This window comes from Phyllostomus hastatus, unplaced genomic scaffold, assembly GCF_019186645.2.
Source record: "Phyllostomus hastatus isolate PE091 unplaced genomic scaffold, TTU_PhHast_1.1 phas_contig_283, whole genome shotgun sequence".
NCBI classification, from domain to species: Eukaryota; Metazoa; Chordata; class Mammalia; order Chiroptera; family Phyllostomidae; genus Phyllostomus; species Phyllostomus hastatus.
This window is the reverse complement of record NW_025333833.1, coordinates 19743373-19754055: the sequence shown is the minus strand read 5'-3', so window position 1 is coordinate 19754055 and position 10683 is coordinate 19743373.

Here is a 10683-nt window from a genome sequence, read left to right as displayed (position 1 = left end):
TGCTCCAATGTCCTCCTTCTGTCCCTGCACCATCTCTTCTAAACACAGTAATCAGAGAGAGTCTACTGGAACATAAATCGAATCGTGTCCCTTTTTCCATCTCATTCTAGGGAAAGGGCAAGTGGTCTACAGTGATCTACAGAACCATGTAAAGTCTGACCTCCCTGCCCACATCTGTCTCTTCTCTCTCCTTTTCTTGCTATTTGCTCACTCTGCTCCACCTGCGTGGAATCCTTTTGAATATGCAAGTCAAGCTCTGCCTCTGAGCCTTTGCTCTGGCTGATCCCTCTGTCTGAAATGTCTTTTCCCCAGATAGCCTCATAACATTCTCCCTTATCTTCTTTAAAGTTCTCAAACGTCACCTTCTTAGTGAAGCCTACCATGACCACCCTATTTAAAATCACAGCTTCCTTATCGTCAATCTTCCTTCCCTGTTTTATTTTTCTCCACAGCACTCATCACTTCCTGGCACATTATACAACATTCTTATTTAGTGTATTTATTCTTTGTCTCCCTGACTAGAATGTAAGCCCCCTGAGTGCATGTTTTTGTCTGCTTTGCACGCTGGTGGTTTCCCCGGGAGTCTGGAAAAGCACCTGCCATGTTGTAAGTACTTAACAAATGCCCATTAAAGACACAATGCTGCTCCCTTGTCCCCAGTTGGTAGCAGGCAGGATGATCACCCATTCTGGTTTGCTCAGTACTGGCCTGGGTTTAGCATTGACAGTCCAGCATCTTGGGATCCCCGAGTTCCTGGCGAACTCGGACTGCTGGTCGCCTGAGTGACAGCCTAGAAGAGAAGCAGGAAGGCTCAGTGTCCTCAGGAGCTGGTTGAGAGTCTGGAGCAGGCACCTGTCTTCCCCTGCATCATTGGGAGAATGGCTCCATCCCAGGTAAAGCCTCTTGAGTTATTGAAATTGCAGCTTATTATGAAGAAGAAAGTGAGTTTCTATTTCCCTGTAAGTGGCACAGGAGCAGAAAAATGATCGTGTAATGATGGTCCAGTGGAACAATTATTTTCCTGAGATGGGGCAGCACAAAGTATCACTGACTACACTCTGTCTGCTTACCCACCCCACCACCCTCCACCCCTCGTCTGGCTGAGTTCAGTGGCCAGTAAATCATCCCCGGGGCTTCCCCTGCCCTGTGGCTGCTGCCTCTGCAGTGACTCACTGGCTGTCCTGGTCTGGTCCTCACCTGCCTGACTGAGCCCTGCTTCTCCTAGCTGTGCTTTAGGGTGATTAACCCAGGGGAGAGCCAGGGGTGAAAGGAGACTGAGGCAAAGAGAGAGGGAAGCTTGAAGGTTCAGGGTGTGACCTTGGGTCAGGGACGAAGGTCCGTGATGGGGTTATGGTGGAGAAATGGAGAGAAGAGCAGGAATCAGGAAGAGATTTAAAAGCAGTCTTATCAGGATTGTTTGGGCACAAAGGCAAAGGGCAAAGTTCAGTTAGCAGATAAGTTTGGGTTTGAAAGAATAGAAAGCCCACGGTAGGGTTTATCTGTGCTGCCAGCCGAGGGGTGTACATGGAGACCTCTCTTTCTCTTTAAAAAAAATCTCGGTATTTATTCAGGTTGTTTGGTCTCCGAGTCTGCCTTACATTAGTCTCCTTGGGCTCCCATAGCAAAATAGCACATACTTAGTGACTTAAACAACGGAAATTTACTTCTCATAGCTCTAGAGGCTGGAAGTCCAGGATCAAGGTGCTGGCTGATTTGGTTTCTAGTGGGAGTTCTCTTCCTGGCTTCCAGACAGTGTTCTTGTTATGTCCTCAGGGAGTGAGGAGAGAGAGAGACAGATGGGGAGGGAGAGAGAGAGAGAGAGAGAGAGAGAGAGAGATGGAGAAACTCACTTTCTCCTTCAGGTGCATATGCCCACACATGCCCCAAGCTCTGATGTCTCTGTCTCTTCCTATAATAGCACCAGCCCCAGCAGATTGGAGGCTCACCATTATGGCCTCATTTAACCTTTATGTCTCCCCACAGGCCCTGGGGGTTACAGCTTCAACAAATGAATTGGAGAGTGGGGCACACTCAGTGTATAAGATTGCCTAATAAGACTTGGTGCTTCCTCTTGGCCCCTGGGATGGCCCATCTCTTTCTCAGGCCCCACCCCAGTCCTCACCCCAGACTTCAGAATCAAGGACTGCAGGTGTTTTCACAACCTCTCCAGGCACTTTTTTTAAAAAAGATTTTATTTATTTATTTTTAGAGAGGGGAAGGGAGAGAGAAAGAGAGGGAGAAAAACATCAGTGTGTGGTTGCCTCTTGCATGATCCCTACTGGGGACCTGGCCAGCAACCCAGACATGCACCCTAGACTGGGACTCAAACCAGTGACCCTTTGGTTCATAGGCCAGCACTCAGTCCACTGAACCATACCAGCCAGGGCTCTCCAGGCACTTTTGATGCAGAGTGCAGTTTGAGAACAAGTACTGTGAATACAAGAGTGCCTCCCCTGAGAACTATGGTTTTGAGCTTCTCAAGCTGTAGAGTCAGAATCACCTGTGCTTGGAAAAACACAGACAGTCTTTTCCTGCCTGCAGAGTTTTGGACACAGGGTCTAAGGTGAGGCTGGACAGTCTGCATATCCCACCAGTTCCCAGGTGATGCTGCTGCAGCTGGTCCTGGACCACTATTTGCTACGCACTCCTCTGGGAGCTCTCTCACAAAGCCACTCTTCTGGCCATGGTAGGACCTTCACTTTGGACCCCAGTTCCAAAGTGTTCTCTGTCTCCTTCACTCCAGATGTGGCTCAGCTTGGCTTCCCGAGGTGACACTGCCTTGGGCTGTTGCTCAGCCCCCCATTGGCCGTTGGGTACCTGCCACTCCCTGGCCAGAGCTCTACTGCAGCACCTGCGCCCTCTCAATTTGGGCTCAAACTGGAGGTGGGGAAGAGGTCCAGTAACGAGTGCCACAGTTGGTTCTCTGTCCCTGGCCAGGCCTCTGACACCCAGCCTTTGCTCTCAGGCAATCCCTAGCACCATGTCTCATGCATTAATAAATCCTTATTTTAATTTCTGCTGTTGACCCTGGATGTTGTAGCTAGGGCCCTCCTTCTAAGATCAGATTTCATTGATCCTCCTACCTCCCTGATTTTCTCAATGTGGCCAGCTGGAAGTGATTCCTGGCCACTGAGCTGTCCATATTCAACTTCCATCCTCAGTGTGTCTTGAGGGCCCAAGCTGCCCCTGCTGCACTTCCTTCCACATGCCTCCCCCAACCCCAGGCCCAGTCCTCAAGGGGCTGGACCACCCCAGTGGCCAGCAGTCCTGGCCCCAAGTCCTCTCTCCATTAGCTCACCCAGCTGCATTCTTCCCTCTAAGCTGGGTCCTGAGATACCATACGGCCCAGGTTTTTCCTGGGGCGCTTGGAGATGTAGCCTTGCTCAACTCCATGTTTCCGTGGCTATGGTGGGGTGGGCTGAACCTCTGGCTGGGCTCCCAAGTCCTTACGATTGGGGACAGGTGGTTGGCTTTTATTGCATTGTTATCAATTATAGGGGTCCTTCAGCAATTGCTGGCTTGGAATAAGAAGCATGAGGAAGCCTGTGGTTTTTGTCCTAATTTGTTTGGTTTGGGGCTGGACCCCAAGCTCGGGAACCACAGTAATTAGCCCAGCTGCAGAATTGGGCACATGTAGCACATGGCTGTCATTGCTCCAAGGGGTTGGGCCAGCACCAGATCCATTGGCTCTGACATGAGCTTTTGTCAGCTGAGGGGCTGGGGGTGTGATTGTAGCAGCAGATGTGGAGGGACAGGGCTCGGAGCTCTCAGACTCTCCTCTCATGCCCCCTCTCATCCATTTTGGTCTGTGGAGCAGCCCCCATTGGCTGAGTCTGGGTGGGGGTTAGGAAGGTAGAGGGCCCTGGGGTCAGGGGGGCAGAGAACAGATGGCATGGCCTCTGAGTGTCTTGGAGGCTCCTTGGACAGAGAGACTGGGTCTAGAGCTCACCAAGCAGGAACAACAGAGAGCAGGGGGCCATGCAGCCATGTGGGGGTGGAATTGTTCCTGGGCCCAGAGCTCTGGGGACAGCATGTGCCATTGGCCAAGCCAACCAGAAAATTAAAAAGGAGCTCTGGGTGGAAGAACAGAAAGCAAGAGTCAGAGAAGTGGGGGGCACTGGGCCTACTGAGAGGGGCTCCATGTCATCCACAGATGGCATGAGACTGGGGGCATGGTGCCATGTGGAACTCAGCATGTTGATCTGAAGCACATTTGAGGCCTGTGACCAGAGCCACAAGCTGTGGGAGACGTATGCATGGTACACATCCCACAGCCTCCACGGGGGCTCCAGGGCCACCCTGGCTTCCCTTCTGTCCCTCTCAAGTCCTACTTGAGATGCCCCGTCTTCAGCTCACTAGTGTGAATGGTGAGCGCTTTCAGGGTCTTGACTTCTGTGTGCTGTAGGATGTCCAGAATCTGACATTTTGCTGACTTTAGTTCTTTGCTTCTAATTGTGGAAGGAAATAATTGCAGGGAGATTTTAGGGTAGACATCAGGAAAAAACTCTTACTCATAAAAACAGGTGAGGAGCAGAAAATAATGCTGAGTTTTCTTCTCAGCTGTCTAGACAGACACATGGGTTCGTGCTGAAGGTGACCTCTCTGGAGGCTGGGGAGGAGACCACAGACCAGAAGCCATGAGGGTTCTCTGAGCAGCTTAAGGCCTGATGCATACCTGGGAGCTAAAGGCTCACCAACTACCATTTCCTTCTGTATTGTCTCCTTGTAGTGGGCCCGGAAGATCAGCCCTCTTGGTGCCACAAGGGAGCACAGTACCACTGAGAGACAAGGAAGGTGAGAAGGGACGTTGGGCCTCTGCTTGTTTTAGGCTAATGACCCTCGGCCTCTCCCATGTAGAGTTTCCTGGGAAATACTTTCTTTTGCTTCCTGTCAGCAAGACTAGAAAAGGTGTTCCATTCCCAAGCATGGCTAACGGCAGCCATTGGCTTTTTCTCTTGACCTTGCCATTCCAAAAGGGACTTCTGACTGGACAGAGGAAGAAGCAGGAAAAGGGTAAAAACACCCAGATCCTGAGAGATGGCTAATGCAGTGAGAGACCAAGAGGGTCGAACACGATCCTGCTGGGCTGTGGCTAAGGCTTTGGGTGAGGAAGAACTGGAGGAGCGTTTCCCTCAAGCTGGGTTCCCTGTGGATGAGCTGAAAGCCAGAGGACTGTGCTGGTAGGGTGACCTCAGCATCTTTGGACTCTGATGACCCGATATCTCTGTGGTGAGCCTCATTGCACTGGCTCCGTTTCTGTTCCCCCATCTATAGGGAATGCTAATTGAACAGCATTGATGTCTCTTTTGTTCATTGTTGTCTCCTTAGGGCCTAGAACCTAGTAGGGACTTGGTAAAGTGGATACATGAATTTACCCATGAGGGAGCTACAGATGATGGGCCCAGTGCTGGGCCTTCTGGCTTCCTACCATTTTTACTGTGGGCTCTTCCATCTGGTTTCCTTCTCTTCTAGGATCCCCTCCTTTCTTCATATTCTACTGCTGTCATTTTTTCTTTTTTCATATTCTCTATTTAATCTCCATAGATATGGCCTGGTCCCTGGTTATTCTTAACCACACAGGCCATGCATCTATAGCATGCATTCTGCATGGGACTTCTCCAAAGGCCCAATCCCAGTGTGAAAACTTGCAGAAACAGTCCCACTGTGCACTCCTCTCTGGGACCTTTCCAGGACCTCCCCTGTCTCTCCCTAAGACAATCTGAAAGGACCAAGCCAGACCTTACTCAGGTAGGCTGAGCAGGCCCATAATGCAACTTGATTGTATCACTCTGGCTGCACATCAAACCCCATGTTCTCTTCAACCTGATGACGTTTGCCATGTTTTTTAAAGGAGTAGAAGCCTTTCACACACCTCCATGAGATATAAACTGTATTTTCCCGATGTGACTGACCAGATATTGGAGTTCTGCTCCCAGAAGGTTTTTCAATTGAAGTAGCATTGTACGAAAGTACTGACAATTAGAGGTTATACAGAGCCTGATTTGTAGCACAGAAAATAATTGTAGAGGAATTTTTGACAAGGAGGGATCAATAGGATGGGGAGACAAATGTAGGATGCCATCAGTGATTTGTTCAAAAGGTCAACTTCTAGAAAATATCCAAAAATCAGTATATAGTTACCCTACCTATCTATACCTTCTATCTCAACATCAGTAGCCATGGAAAATAATTATCAAGGTGGATAATGAAGGAGCCAGAAATTCTGCAAGATTCTTATCCATCAGAAAAATTTATTCCACACACAAGTGTCAAGCCTGTAATGCCCCTTTAAATGAACCTGACTTGCCCACACCTGTAGTCCCACCTTAAGATCTCAAAAAGCAACCTCAGTGTGGTAGGTACCCTTTTAGATGCTCCCCAGTGATCCTGGCATCTTGGTGCTCACCTACTTATATAATCCCTTCCCCTTCAAAGTGGCCTGGATGTACTGATTTGCTTCTCATGAATAAAATATGATGGAAGTGATGGCATGTCACTTTGAAGGTTAGGTTATAAAATACTGCGGCTTCCATCTTGGGAGCTTGCTCTCTCTCAGTTTCTCACATTCTGTTTTTTTGTCTCTCTCTCTCTTTCTTTCTCCAGCCACAGCTACCCTGTTCCAAGAACATTTAGGCAGCCCTTGGAGAGGCCTGTGAGGTGAGAAATTGAGGCCTGCCAGCAACCACATCAGTGAGCTCAGAAATAAACCCTTCATCCTGCCCTATGCCCCAGTCAAACCTTTAAGAGGAGGTTACACCTCTTTAGTCTCCAGCTTGACTTCAGCCTCAGGAAAGATTTTGAACCAGAAGTACTCAGCTAAGACATGCTCAGATTCTAGATTTGCAGAAACGGTGTGATAGAAAATGCTTGTTGTTTTCGTCTGCCATTCTGGAATCTCTGACATTCCTTCAGACTCCCTCTGTTTACCACTGTCCCTACTTACCATTCTTCAGCTTCCTGACTCTATTCCCCCAGCCCTCCTCACCTCTTATTTTGACACTGTATCTTTAGATCCTTGTCTAGCTGCTTCGGTTGATGGTCATGTCTTGGATCTTATCAGGTGGCGTGACTTTGGTATCTCCACAGACGCAATGTTGGGGTCTGCCTTCTGACTTCACATTTCATAATCTTGTATAAGAAACAACCCCTTGAACTCTACCCTGGCCAGACGTGCCTCTCACCTGCTCCACGTTTGACTCTGAAGCAGGATTAGAAAAGCCAGTGACTTAGTGGAGCAGGAAAGCTTAACCAGAAACTCTGGAAAGATTTTTAGTGAAAGCTGAAACAACCTCCTTATCATGAGAAAATCCTTTGCTTTGTAGCTGTTCACCCCATTCTCTTAGTGTTCCTATCAATCTGGACTTTCCTGCATTTGTTAGCTGATGGATGGCAAATGGCTGGCTCATTACTTTGTAAAAACAAGATGTTGTTTTTGGATATTTTTCTTCCCTCCTTCCCCCTCCCACCCTGCCTCACTTAAAAGCTTTCATTCTTTAAGTCTAGTCAGTATTTCATTCATTATTATTATTATTTTTGGAATTTAGACATTGAAATGATCAGGTCTGGGTTCTGTTACAGGGCTCTAGTGACTTACAGCAAATAATATCTGAGACTGAGAGTGTATATGGCTACTTTTTCTCAGTCATCCTGGTCTCATAACAGTTCAGGCCTTGGAGTGAATCAGAGGCCAACCCAAGGTTAGGCATAGAACTGGACTCCAGATCGTTCTTACGGGATTGCCAGCAAATGCTGATGACTCAAGTTAAATTCAATGTTCCTAGGTGGGTTGAGGGGCATCTATCCTAGGTTAGAAATTGGACATGACATTCCTCATCTCTGTCACCAAGAAAATGATGCATAAATAGTTGGAAATGCTTGGTAACAGGTGATGACTGTCTTGCCTGTAGGAAGGGCATGGTAAATTTTTGCTGAAGTGATAAACAAAGATGAGGGCCCACTGAGGACCTGTGTGGCCACTCCCCCTGCTCCCCCTGGGTGATTTCATCTATACTGGGTGCAGTACAGATGGCAGACCCCAACATCATCTCCAGGACGTTATTTCTCTTGAGCTCCAGACCCCTGTATCCAGCAGCTCACTAGACAACTGCCTGTCAGTGTCCCTCAAGACACGAAAGCTCCTCATGTCCAAAAACCGAACTTCTTCTCTTCACCCAAAGTTTCTTCTCATCCTGTCTTTCCCATCTTCTGGAATCTCTTCACTTTGCTAAAGACAGAGAGCTGGGGGTCAGATGTGGCTCCCCCTTCTCCCTCACACTGTAATTGTGGTCAGTCACTGAGTTTGGCTCATTCCACCTCTCGCATATCTCTTGAGTGGGTCCATGTCTCTCTATTTCCATTGTTATCCTCGTGTTTCTCCTACCTGGCCCTTTGCTTTCAGGGTGACCTGTGGCCAGTTTCTCTCCACATTCCTGCCAGGGATATGAGCACAAAATACAATTTTGTTTAATCATTTCCTGTTTAAAACCATTCAAACACTTTTTATCACCCTTGGGCAACCTGCCCAAGCTGTGAGCAAAGGCAGCCAGGCCCTACCTGATCTGATCTGGCCCTGCTTCCTTCTCTGGCCTTATCAATTTTTCATAGCACACCTTGAAAGTTAGGTTTCAGGCACAGTAGATACCTTTCAGCCACTCTCTGATGCCTTTGTACACAAGACGTCCTTGGGAAATTGCCTGGGGACCCCCTCCCCCATGTCTCACCATGTGGCCTGTGTTTCTCCTCTTTGTCCTTTCAAACTCCACCTAGATTCTACCTCTTCTAAGAAATCTTCCCTACCGTCCAAGTTTGGGTTGGCTGTGTCCTGGTGTGCTCCTATAGCAGCCAGTGTTTGCTCTGCCACTGTAATACTTGCTTGCCTCTTTGAGAGCAGAAACAGTGCTTGGTCCACAGGAGGAGGTTAGTATTGATAAATAAGTCCCTGGGCAACAAAGGAATGTACCAAAACTACTGAGGAGAAGTTTTATGCCTTCTAGGTGCCAATACATAGTAAAGACCTTCACCTGCCCCACCAGTCCAGCAAAGAATATTAGCTGGTACTGCAATGCAATGAGTGTCAGATTCAGTGTCCTGAGGCTGCAGGTCTGAATCCAAACTCTGCCTCTTATTAGGAGAAGTTACTGAACGTAGATCTAAGCCTCTGTTTGCTCAGCTGCGAAGCAGGAACCATAACACATACCAGACAGAGTTGGTGTGAGGAGCATGCAAGGCGGCCACTGCTAAGGTGCCCATCTCTGTAAATGGCTGGCTGGGATGGAGCCGTCCCCTCTGTGGCCATAGAAGCCTGTGCCCAGGGCAATGAACTTGTGCTTTCAAAAGCAAGGTTGACAGAGCAGACTTGGTAAGGGCCTGGGTTGTCGAATATGATAATAATAGTCTCATTTATTAATATAAAGGCCCGCTAATAGAGGCGGCACTTTTAATTAGCCAACAGAGCCACAATATTAATTTTTACCCAGAGTTATTTAAGTCCAAGAGCCTTCCTCCCCTCTTCTGTTAGCACTTAGCTGGAGGGCAATTGAGAACATTTGTAATTGGATTTCTGTGCAGGACTTAATTATAAGGAGACAATAAAGCCCCTGAAATGCGGCAGGTCCGACCCTGCTAACTATTATTTTCCAGAAACACACTCAGGCCAACGAATGCACAGATTTATCTAAATTGTAATTTTAAAACTTCACAGAGCTCTCCTTCCCCCACCCCCAGGACCAGCTCAGAAGACTCGGCTGGGAGGACAGATTTGCTGGGAGGAGGGCGGAGGTGGAATCCTTCGTTTCTGCAATCAGGTCTTTTGCTCCATGGGCCACTGAGCGGCTTCCCCAGGCCCCTCAGGATTTCAGAAGTGTATTTTCTTCCCTTGGCCAAATGGCTTATTAATGGAATTGGCTTATTTATATCTCACCCAGAAAATCCCAAAGTGATACGGTAACAGGGAGATATTGAGCCAATTAGTTGTTGGGCTTATTGTCGTGGGGGGAAATCCAGTTATTAATTTACTGCCCTTCACCAGCGGCAGAATCGATTCAGAGGAAACCAAAAGGAAAAGAAGAGGAAGAGGGAGAAGAAAAGCCACATGTTTCAGACCACCTGGGAAAACTCAGAGACAAGACTAAACCTTTTATACCTTCATCAAAGCTGTCTCAGCGTAGGTGATCAGGGAGCCGAAGACTCTGGCCGAGGTCAGCCGGGTGCTGTCAGCATTTGCTGACCGTCAACTGTGGACCTGACTGTATACATTATTGCATTTGGTTCACACAACCTCTCTGTCAAATGGGCTGATTTCACCCACTTCACAGTTGTTCATTTATTCATTCTCTGTTGAATCTCCTCTGGAGAGACAACAATGGACTAGAGACAGCCTGGCCTCCGGAAGCATACCTTCTGGCTCAGATGGAGACACTTGCCCACGGTCATCAGCCAGCATCCATACTTAGCAAGACTGAAATATGAACCCAGGTAAGTTCTGGCAATGCCAAAGTCTGGCGAAGCGCTTTGCTTTCTCCTGGGTGCCAGGTTCTGTGGGTGGCATGGCCCGCTGCAAAGCATACGAGGTGAGGGGCCATCTACCTTCCCAAACGGACAGCGCTAGCGATGGACAAGAGATCACCAGCCAGTAGAGTTTCGTTTAGGACCTGGAAGACGAGGGTCTGCTGAGATGAGGTCAGG